General features: G+C 41.6%; 1 pseudogene across 1 annotated transcript; it reads left to right on the top strand.

The window, feature by feature from the left end:
* The first annotated feature begins 9,798 nt into the window (after positions 1–9,798).
* Positions 9,799–10,731, top strand: LOC306648264 (vomeronasal type-1 receptor 4-like; annotated as a pseudogene). Its single transcript has one exon. The product of its transcript is annotated as a vomeronasal type-1 receptor 4-like (transcript).
* Positions 10,732–11,245: the final 514 nt, after the last annotated feature.

Raw genomic sequence — 11,245 nt, 5'->3', positions numbered from 1 at the left:
TTCCGAATTTTAGTAATTTGAGTTTTCTCCCTCTTTCTCCTTGTTAGCGTGGCTAAGGGTTTATCAATTTTTTTTATTTTTTCAAAGAACCAACTATTTGTAAATTTTTCCGATTGTTTCTTTTGTTTCCATTTCATTGATTTCGGCTCTGATTTTAACTATTTCCTGTCTTCTATTACTTTTGGTGTTGTTCTGCTCTTCTTTTTCTAGGGCTTTGAGCTGTAATGTTAAGTCGTTTATTTGTTGATTTCTACTTCTTTTGTTGAATACGCCCCATGAAATAAATCTTCCTCTAAGTACTGCTTTCATAGTGTCCCAGAGATTTTGATATGATGTGTCTTTGTTCTAATTTCCTTCTTGATACCTTCTGGTATCCATTCATCATATAATAGTGTATTATTTAATCTCTGAGTATTGGAGAAGTTTCTGTTTTTTATTCTGTCATTTATTTCTAATTTCAGTCCATTATGATCTGATAGAGTACAAGGCAGTATCTCTATCTTCTTGTATTTGCTAACAGTAGCTTTGTGGCATAAAACATGGTCTAATTTAGAGAAGGATCTATGTGCTGCTGAGAAGAAAGTGTATTCGTTCTTTGTTGGATGGTATATTCTGTATAAGTTGTTTAGGTCTAAATTGTTGATTGTGTTATTGAGATCTATGGTTTCTTTATTCAATTTTTGTTTGGACGATCTATCCTGTGGGGAGAGAGGTGTGTTAAAATCACCTAGTATTATTGTCTGTGGTCTATTTGATTTCTGGAATTGAGAAGGATTTGTTTGATGTACATGGATGTGCCAATATTTGGGGCATAGATATTTATGATTGTTATGTCGTGCTGATTTATGCTTCCCTTAAGCAGTATGTAATGTCCTTCTTTATCCCTTCTGACTATTTTTGGCTTGAAGTCCACATTATCTGAAATGCAGGAGGATACTCCATTTTTTTTGCTGTGTCCGTGTGCATGGTATGTTTTTTCCCATCCTTTCACCTTTAGTCTATAGGTATCTCTTTCTATGAGATGGGTCTCTTGCAGGAAGCATATTGTTGGATTTTTCTTTTTAATCCAATCTGCCAGTCTATGTCTTTAGATTGATGAGTTCAGGCCATTAACATTCACGGTTATTATTGTGATATGATTTGTATTCCTTGTTTTTGGACTCATTTTTGTTTTTTGACATGATTTCGTTTCTCCTTTATTTGGCTATTCCTTTAGGCTAGTTCCACCCATTGCTTATTTACATCATTGTCTTTCATCTTGGAATATTTTGCTGAGAATGTTCTGTAATGCTGGCTTTCTTTTTGTAAATTCCTTTAGGTTGTGTTTGTCATGGAAGGATCTTATCTCATCCTCAAATCTGAAAGTAAGTTTTGCTGGGTATAAAATTCTTGGTTGGCATCCATTTTCTTTCAGGGCTTGGTAAATGTTGTTCCCGGCCCTTCTAGCTTTTAGGGTCTGGATTGAAAAATCTGCTGATATTCTTATTGGTTTCCCCCTGAATATAATCTGATTCTTTTCTCTTATGGCCTAAAATTCTGTCTTCATTTTGCATGTTAGTAATTTGCATAATAATGTACCTTGGTGTAGGTCTGTTGTAATTTTGCATATTTGGAGTCCTATAAGCCTCTTGTACTTGGTTTTCCATTTCATTCTTCAGATTTGGAAAATTTTCTGATATTATTTCATTGAATAGATTATTCATTCCTTTGGTTTGTTTCTCTAAGCCTTGTTCAATCCCAATAATTCTTAAATTTGGCCTCTTCTTGATATCCCATAATTCTTGTAGATTCTGTTCATGATTTCTTACCATATTTTCTGTTTGTTCAACCTTGTTTTCAGGATTAAATATTTTGTCTTCAATATCTGAGGTTCTGTCTTCCAGGTGATCTATCCTGTTGATTATGCTTTCTATGGCGTTTTTAACTTGGTTTATTGTTTTCTTCATTTCAAGGATTTCTTTTTTTTTTTTTTTTCAGTATCTCTAACTCTTTATTGAATTGTTCTTTTGCTTCCCTTATTTGCTCTTTAACTGTTGATTGGTGTGTTCATTTAATATCTGCATTTGTTCTTTCATCTCCACGTTTCCTTCCCTGATTGTTTTAATTATGTACATTCTGAACTCCCGTTCGGACATTTCTTCTGCTGTGCTGTCATTGGGTTTTATTGATATAGTATCTAGGATTGTTTCGGACATTTCCTTTTCTCATTTTCTCATATTGGTCAGTTGTCAGTGGAACTCTGTGATATTGTAGATTTCCTCTATTGGCTTATAGTGTCCCTGTAGATTTGCAGTGTATCACCTACCAGCCTTCAGTAGCTAGATGTCTTGGATTAATTTGATAATGCAGCGCTTCCGAAGAACACTGTCCCTAGCCCATTACTGGTTCCAGGGAGAGAGACCTGGAGAGGTCTCTTGCTGCCCAGCCCTGGTCCCAGAGGCTGGTTGCAGGTTGGAGGTCTCCACTGGCTTGGGGTCTTGTGGCTGGCTCTGTGTAGACAGGCTCTCACTGGGCGGTTTGCCCCAGGAAGCTAGCCTAGAGAGGCGCTTCCTGCTGAGGGGGCTGGGTTGCTTGGGGAAGTCCCTGGCGTCCTGTGCTGGTGACTGTAGCAACCTGCGGGTGGGCTGGAGGTGGCAGCGGGGCGGTCCGGAGCTGGCTGGGGCGGTCCGGAGCTGGCCGGGGCAGCCGGAGTTGGCTGCGCTGCTTCTGTGCAGAAGGGCTCTCACTGGTGGGCCTGCTCCGCGAGGCTGGAGGATCTGTCCCTGTGGGAAGAGCTCACCGCCAGACTGCAGAGAGCTGCCTGGGGGATACTCTATCTGCCCTTTCCTACTCTAATAAGTCACTCGAATCCGGGCTGGCCACCTAGCTAAGCTTCGCTGGGTGGGGGAGACTCACCCTGTGGTTCTATTTTAGTCCGAGTCTCTCAATGCCTATCCTTCTTGAATCTTGAGTTCTGGAGTGACTGGAGATGCAGTCACCCTCTAGTCTACCATCTTGGATCGCCCTGTGGAAAAAGCCTGCAGCTGGAGGGGGACAAGGCAGTCTGGAGAGGTCTCTGTCTGCCCAGCCCTGGTCCCAGAAGCTGCTTGCGTGTCGGAGGTCTCCGCTGGCTTGGGGACTCATGGCTGGCTCTGCGTCGAGAGGCTGTCACTGGGCGGTCTGCCTCAGGAAGCTAGCCTAGAGAGGCGCTTCCCGCCGGAGGGGGCTGGGCTGCTTGGGGGAGTCCCTGGTGCCCTGTGCTGGTCTCTAAAGCAACCTGTGGGTGGGCTGGAGCTGGCAGCAGGGCGGGCCAGAGCTGGCCGGGGTGAGCCGGAGCTGGCCGCGCTGCTTCTGTGCCAAAAGGTTCTCACTGGGGGGCCTGCTCCTTGAGGCTGGAGGATCTGTCCCTATGGGAGGAGCCCACCACCAGACTGCACAGAGCTGCCTGGGGGAGACTCTATCTGCCCAGTCCAACTCTAATAAGCCACTCGATTCTGGGCTGGACGCCCAGCTGAGCTTCGCTGGGTGGGAGAGACTCACCCCGTGTTTCTATTTTAGTCAGAGTCCCTCAATGCCTCCCCTTCTTGAATCCTGGGTTCTGGAGTGACTGGAGATGCAGTCACCCTCTAGTCCGCCATCTTGGATCACCCCTGGTCATAATTAAACAGCGGGAAAAAAAGAAAAAGTGATTAAAATGTTGATTAAAAGTTAAATAATTGTGCTTGTTGAACTTCAGAAAATTCTGTCCCCCATCTCAGCATTGTTGGGTGGTGATACTAGGGTGAGAGATGTAATCCTATAGGCGGAATTTCTGGACATGGGTTATAGACTTAGATGGACTCAAGAATCTTCTCTGAATCCCAGTTGTTCTTGAAACTTTAAACCAGTGCACCTTCAGTGCACCTTCAGTGCCCAGCAATTGCTGGTCAACATGGGTACACTGTGCCCCAGGAATCTCCCCTGAGTTCCACTTGTGTGGTTAATGAACCAATTCTCAGTCAACTATGTCTTCTGCAGTCCCCTTGCTTTCTGGTCTCAAGTTCAGTCTCCAAACTCATTCTCTTTCATCCACACCCTTTCAAATTCCTTGCCAGACATGTCTCCCTCAGCTGGTCCTGCAAGCATCTGGGATGGAGGAGATTGAGCCAGGTGTGTTTCCACAATCAGTAGTCTGCTGTGTCCACATTTGATTTTCTCATGATAACTTAGGTACACTCTATGTCATGCAGTGTGTGTTTGCCAGGCCTGTATTTTGGGCTACACTTGGCTGTACCAGGAATTGGCTCTGTCAGCTGCTGGCCGCCACATCACAGTTGCAAATGTTTCCTTCCTTTGTTCTCTGCATGCAGCCTAGAGAGACGATGACTTTTCCTGCAGAAGGATATTGTGCAGCATGCCTTTCAGTTTATTTGGGCAGTGTGTTTGATCTGTAAACTCTCTCTACCCAGACATGTTTCTGGCCTCCTGAAAATGCAGATTCCTTTAATTTCCTTATCTCTCTACTTTGATCATGGACAAACCACTCTGGCTGTTGACTCCAGCCCTGGCAGCTACTGTGTCACTGGGGATTTTTTCTTATAACATCCAACCTCCTGAGCCCCTATCTGTTTGAATGTACAGTATTAAATTCCAGTAAATACTCCCTCCACAACACACACAATTTTTTTTTCACTCACTTTACTAAGAAGTTGCCTGTTTGCTTTTTTAGTTTTACAACATGGAGTAAGCCTGAAAAGTGACTTTCTCTATTCTGACACCTTGAAACCCCTCAGGCTTGGTTCTTGGCTCTGAGATATAGCCATACACTGAACCCTAATCACTCACAGCCATGAATCTATTCTACACCCCAACCACTACACACACAGCTGTGTCCTGGCATATTTAATATTTGGTGTTCTGTGATGCCTCTCATTGGGGAAGCCCTTCTACATTCCATTACCCTGACATGATCCATTATCAAAGCTCTTCCTTCTCTTTATCCCTTTCTCAACTCCATTACCTCATTGCATTTTCAGGGCCCCTGGGCCCATTACAATTAAATGTCCAAATCAACCCTCAGACATTCTCAACACCTAATTCAAACTCCAAACTGATGTCAACCAATACCATTGCCCTCCATGTTTCTCCTGGAAGCATAACTGTTCATATGCATCCTTCCATGTTTGCCTGTTCCTCAACCAAAACTCCTCCCTGGTTTCACTGGTGTCAATTCCTGTCCCTAGTAGCAGAACGTGGTTGGAAAGCCTCATATTAGTCTTGAAATCTAGAAGAATACATCTTTTATTTTGCATTTCCTGATGTTTCTCTTGCACTTTTGACTACCATGGCCTACTCAGTTATCTACCCACTTCCTTCCCCAGCTCACTTGTTGCCCTCTCTGTAATTGGTCTCCTGCAAGGCCCATGGTTTCTCCTTATAATCACCTTTTGTCACACTCTGGGCCTGTTTTGGACAACTGCTTAATCCAGGACCTGCTACCCCAGCAATTTTCACAACTTCCTACCATGTGTAGGTATGAACACCTCAGAGGCATTGAATCTTCTTGGACCTTCACCATCCAGGGACTGCCAACATAGTTTGTGTTCATTCCCCACCCCCAGGAGGTGCCTCATTCCTCTGGAAACATGCACCCTGTGACTCCCTTCCCTGGTGGACACTTTGATCTTATGCCCCTGGTGCCAGTGTGCCTACACCCAGCTATGCATATGAGCTTGCTCTGGATATCTAATGAATTTCTCCCTGTCTCTCCTCTAATCCACATCACAGCATCATCTTTCCCAATCCCCCCTTTTGCCATGTCTTTATTTTATTACCACTACAATCTAACACCCATTTATTGACTTGCCCAATACACTCCTGTGTTCATACTACAGGTTTTCAACTGGATGATAAATCTCACAGCATTCGTTAAGGTGACCTATTGTAAATATTGTCCTTGAAGGTTGGAGGGATGACATAATAGAAAGGACTCCTGTGCTGTGGTTAATGCTCAGGGTTGCTGAATTAATGTTTGTAGCCCTGGCATATCTAATAATTACAGAAATGTTGACTTAGGCAGGTCAAACTCTCTGTTTCTGCTGCTGTCATTGTGAGGCAGAATTATATTACATTGTGTTTGTGTGATGGGTATTGTTCTGTTTCTCCCTGCTGTCAGGAATGGAGGTCAATACTGGTAGAGTAATTATGCAAATGTGTCCAAGGTATTGACTCATATTTGTGCAGGTGAAACCAGTGACTTCCAAGAAGAACTAGCAACATGTTCTTCCTTTTCTTTGTATCTGTGTTAATATCCTTCCTATGTGTTTTCTCTCATTCCATCTCTCTGCAGTTATCTTGAAGGATGGTGCCACTCATTGAATTTAGGAACAGGAAGCAACTAGATTTGGGGTATGAAACTTCCCAGAGAAGCAAGGAATTCAATGGTACCTGCCTAGCTCAGTGCCAGTCTTTCACATGAGACTTCACATGGTATTTCATGCCAACTCCAAGTGAGACACTGTCTCCCTCCAGGGATCATGGATAAGGAAAAGTCTCTCTAAACACTCCAATATTCTCTTATGACTTGTTATGAAGAAACTTATAATTGTTGTTGAAGTGTGTCACCTGGGGAGAAAGTTTCCAGCAGTGTCCTCAGCTCCCCAAGCCTGCATGCCCATTGCTGCTACAGGCACAGTGATAATTGTTGCCCCCATAGAGGTGAGGTCACAGAGTCCCAGTCCCATATCTGAGGAGCTGGTCATCTTCCTGAACACATGTCCTGGTCACAGAGGCCTCTGCACTGAGATCACCATCCTGGCAAAAAGAAAGAGACTGGTGAATAATTCAGAGTCAGTCTTAGAACAGCATCATTGAGTGAAGCTCCATTTCAAGAGTCTCAGTAAGTAATCACCTAAGAATAGAGGATTGTGGATTGAGTCCTGGAGAAGCAAGCACCACATAGAAGGTAGAATAGTTGATGAAGAACAACTCAAGGTAGTAAAGATAAATGTGGTCTCAGTCTCAATGCCAAAACATGATGGCTTCTAATAACTTCATGTGATCATTTCTGACAGCATTTGCTGTGGTTCAATCCAAATCAAAACAAAATGTGATTTTCAAGGTGTATCTGGAGGTGTTTTATTCTTTTTCTTTTTCTGTACCAGGGATTGACTTCAGGGGCACTGGACTTCTAATTCTCATCCCCAGCCCTATTTTGTATTTTATTTAGAGAAATGGGCTCACTGAGTTCCTTAGTGCCTCACCATTGCTGTGGCTGGCTTTGAACTCACTCACAATCCTCTTGTCTCAGCCTCATAAGGCACTGTTAGTACACATGTGTGCCATTTAGCCTGGCCCCAAAGAGGGTGTTTTAAAATCACTCAGTTACTCAGTTTCATTCCAGGAATTCTATACTACACCTTCAGGATTTCTAGTGCCAAAAGTCTAGTCTCTCTCCATCTGTTGTATGAAGTATGAGGGGCTAAGTGGAATCCTGTAGTCCTGTGTAGAAAGTGAGCTGATTGTGATTGCTTGAGTAGAAATTTTCTGTGACTGTGAGCATAATTTAGCTAATGGAGGGAGCAATTGTACAGGTCCTGAAAGTCTCAGAATTCAGGATAATGAGAACATTTATCACTAATGTGGAAATGAACATGTATGGAAATGTGGACATGATTATTACAGGTTTTCAACACCATGTATCAGAGGTGTATCTTTTTTCATATCAAATATGTTCTGATTCTAGTGAATGCATCATGTGGTCTCAACCTGAGAGTGGAGGGGTATGAAAGCAGGAGGCATAGGAGATCTCCTCACCATCTGTTCAAGAATATGTGCACCTAAATTTCACTAAACAATAATTTAAAAAAATTATATGCATTCAAATGACTGCAGAAATTCTAGTATTTCAACTTAAATGCCAAACACATGCCAATTTGTATGAATGGCTCCAACTGTAATATTATTCACAAATCTTGCTTCCTTGAAACATTTTTTTAGGTATTAGTTAACTCATCTGTATATTCTGAAAAAGTGAATATTGTTTTTCTACACTACACTCTTTAAAAATGTGTTGGTTCTTTATATCCAAGAATTAGGACATGGCATGGGAATGTGGCAAAATTCCTGAGATAGTTATTATGGGACTTATGTTCCTAACACATAAGCATGTGAGTGAGTCATGGGGTAGCTTTCCTGATGTGGAGCCCATCCTGTGTCATTGCATGTAACTCAACATGGGAGAGGTGTCTGCAGTACTGTATTCCCTAAGTGTATCTGCAGTTATTAAAATATCTAAATGTTCCTTCATAATGGACCTTGAACCTAAAATATTTACAAGCAAATGGAATCACTTTGTGATAAATTGTTAAAAAAATACCACTATGTATTTTATCACTAGACAATATTGGGAATATAGAAAAACAGAATTAAATATGAGCTGGATGATAGAAGAACCCGCTCACTAGCATTAGGGCACTTGGTGGGTCACACCACCCTCTGTAAATACTGAGCTAATTTCAAGACACCTCTCAGCATGTACTCAGGTATGAATTTGGACAGAGATTAACCTCAGTGTGCACAAGTTATCCTGGTCAACATGCAGAATCATCTCAGCACCTGCCTCATGTCATGAAGATGAATCACTGCCACATCTGTTTCCTACCACTCAGACACTTGCCATGGTTCAGTTGTAGTAGATGATTCAACACTTGACACGGTTCTGTTGAAAGATCATCCTCCATCTTGGGGGCCATAGGTGTGGCATGTCTCCATGTGCAGTTGCTTTTAACACTAATAATTAATATATCCTTAGATTCAGATTATAGAGAATACTGGGGAGGTTTCATGGTGCTGGGATCCAAAATAACATACAATAAAGTTCAATATTAATACTTACATGAAATTATAAATAAGCAATTATGATTTACTCAAATTTGTAGGGAGCCTGTGATTTCATTTAGTATACAAATTATCTAAAAGTTATATACAGGTGTGTGAGAGTATTCCTGTGATCTGTGATGTGGTGTTTAGTCTTCATTGCTTTCTTAGTGTTTAATATTAAGTTTAAGAACATTTTTTCCACTTAATAAATAAATAGGTGAATCAGGTACAATTTGTATTCTTCCTATGTCTAGTTAGAGATTTAGTCCATCATTGAGTATATGAAATAGAATAAATATTAACTGTAACCTGATCCCTCTATTCTGTATTAGTAATAACAAAAACATTCCACTGTTAATAACTAATGTTAGCGTTCTTGGAAGGGGTAACTTCTATAGAAGCTTAGTGTCATATTCTTTGAAGGAAATTAAAACTAAATAAAGCATGGTGCCCTCTACATTGCTGGGAATTGTTTTTATTTTTAAGCTATCATACAGTAAAAACATGTTTATTGAATAAGATCATTAATTATACTCTTGAAGATTTTTTACTTAACATTTCCTTGTATTGACCATGACATGATGTAATCAATGCCAAAGAAAAAACATACAAAAAGACTCTGTGAACAATAAAGATTCAGACTCAGTCTCAGAACACTTTGTGTCTCTGTCTGTGTTTCTCCACCATGCTGATGCCACCCTTCCATCTTGGGCCCCCAACAGCTGCTAGAGCTGGACCCCAGCAAATCACCATGTGCTGGCTTCACATACATATTTCATGTTTTAACTTTTTATATAACCCACAGTAAAACCTGTTAGTGAAAATAAAACCTTAAATAAGTTTTTATAGTGAGCACTCAGGAGAGGGGGCAATGCTTGGTTTTGGTTGACAGGACAAGTGCAGCCAGGCTTTCTCCTCCCCTGCAGGACCCTGTGGCTGGGACAGCAGGGAACTGGCAGGATGACAGTCAGTAATGTGGCTGTAGGAATCATCTTCCTGTCACAGACTGTGGTTGGAGCTCTGGGAAATTCCTCTCTTCTCCTTCATTACCTGATCCTTGACTTCACTGGGTGCAGGGTAAGACACAGACTTGATTCTTAAGCACTTGATTGTGGCCAACTTGCTAACCCTCCTGTGTAGGGGAGTTCCCCAGACAGTGGCAGCTTTTGGAGTGAATAGTTTCCTCAATGATATGGGATGCAAGCTGCTTTTCTATCTTCACAAGGTTGGCAGGGGTGTGTCCTTTGGCAGCACCTGCCTCCTGCATCTACCAGGTCATCAAGATCAGTCCTGAGGACTCCAGCTTTTCAGAGCTTAAATTAAAAGATCCCAAGTATATTTGTTCCTTCATATACCTGACCTGGATTGTCTATCTGCTCATAAATATCATGATTATTGCATTTATGACAGGAAAAATCAGCAAAGTTAACATCACAAGCGTGATAGATTATGGGTACTGTTCTGGTGTTCATCCTGACAGACCCTTACGGTCACTCTTTGCCTCAGTGGTATCATTCCTTGATGCCCTGTGTGTGTGGGACTCATGCTCTGCGCCAGTAGCTCCCTGGTGCTCATCCTGCACAGGCACAAGCAGAGAATGCAGCATGATCACACGACTCACTTCCCCAGGTCCTCCCCTGAGTCCAGAGTCACTAAAACCATCCTCCTGCTGAGCACCTTTGTGTATTTTTACACACTTTTCTGCACTTTTCACATTTGATTGACTCATATTCATAATCCCAACTGGTTCCTGGTGAACCTGGTTGCAATAGTAGCTGGATGTTTTCCAGCTGTCAGCCCCTTTCTTCTCATGAGCAGGGACTCCAGTGCATTCAGGTTCTGTGTCACTTGGATAAGAAATACAAAATCCCTGATATCAGGAGGAACATGTAAATTATAACCTTTTGCATGATTCTTACATGTTTCTTCATTCAAAATTGAAAGAATAGTGATACAGTCATATTACAGGAAGATGATGATCCACACACACATATATGCTTTCTTGTTTATTATAACACATGCATGTGTGTGTATATGCACATAAGTATGTGCAAATGCATATCACATAGATTAGGTTATTATCCATCCAACAATGTTTCTGGAAAACTAGATGTAACAAATACAAATTTTAGATTTAATATACTAATTACAATCTTGGCTAAATTCTTCAGCATATAATCTGCTCTTTTTTCCTGCTATACTGGTTGATTAAATTATGAAAACATGGAGGATGTATTTTTTATTTATCTATGTTTATGGTTATGCCTCAGCTGGTTATGGTTATTTCCTCTTGAAGGAAATAGCAAAGTGAACACTGTCGAACCTTTGTCTTTTTAAAATAAATTTGAACATACATTTTATGTAATCTTGGACATGATGGGAAGCAAAGGTCTACTGATGTCCTCTT

Source organism: Sciurus vulgaris (assembly GCF_902686455.1).
Source record: "Sciurus vulgaris genome assembly, chromosome: 17".
Classification (NCBI taxonomy): Eukaryota; Metazoa; Chordata; class Mammalia; order Rodentia; family Sciuridae; genus Sciurus; species Sciurus vulgaris.
Note: the sequence above shows the minus strand (reverse complement) of the source record. Positions and strands in the feature narration are given on the sequence as shown.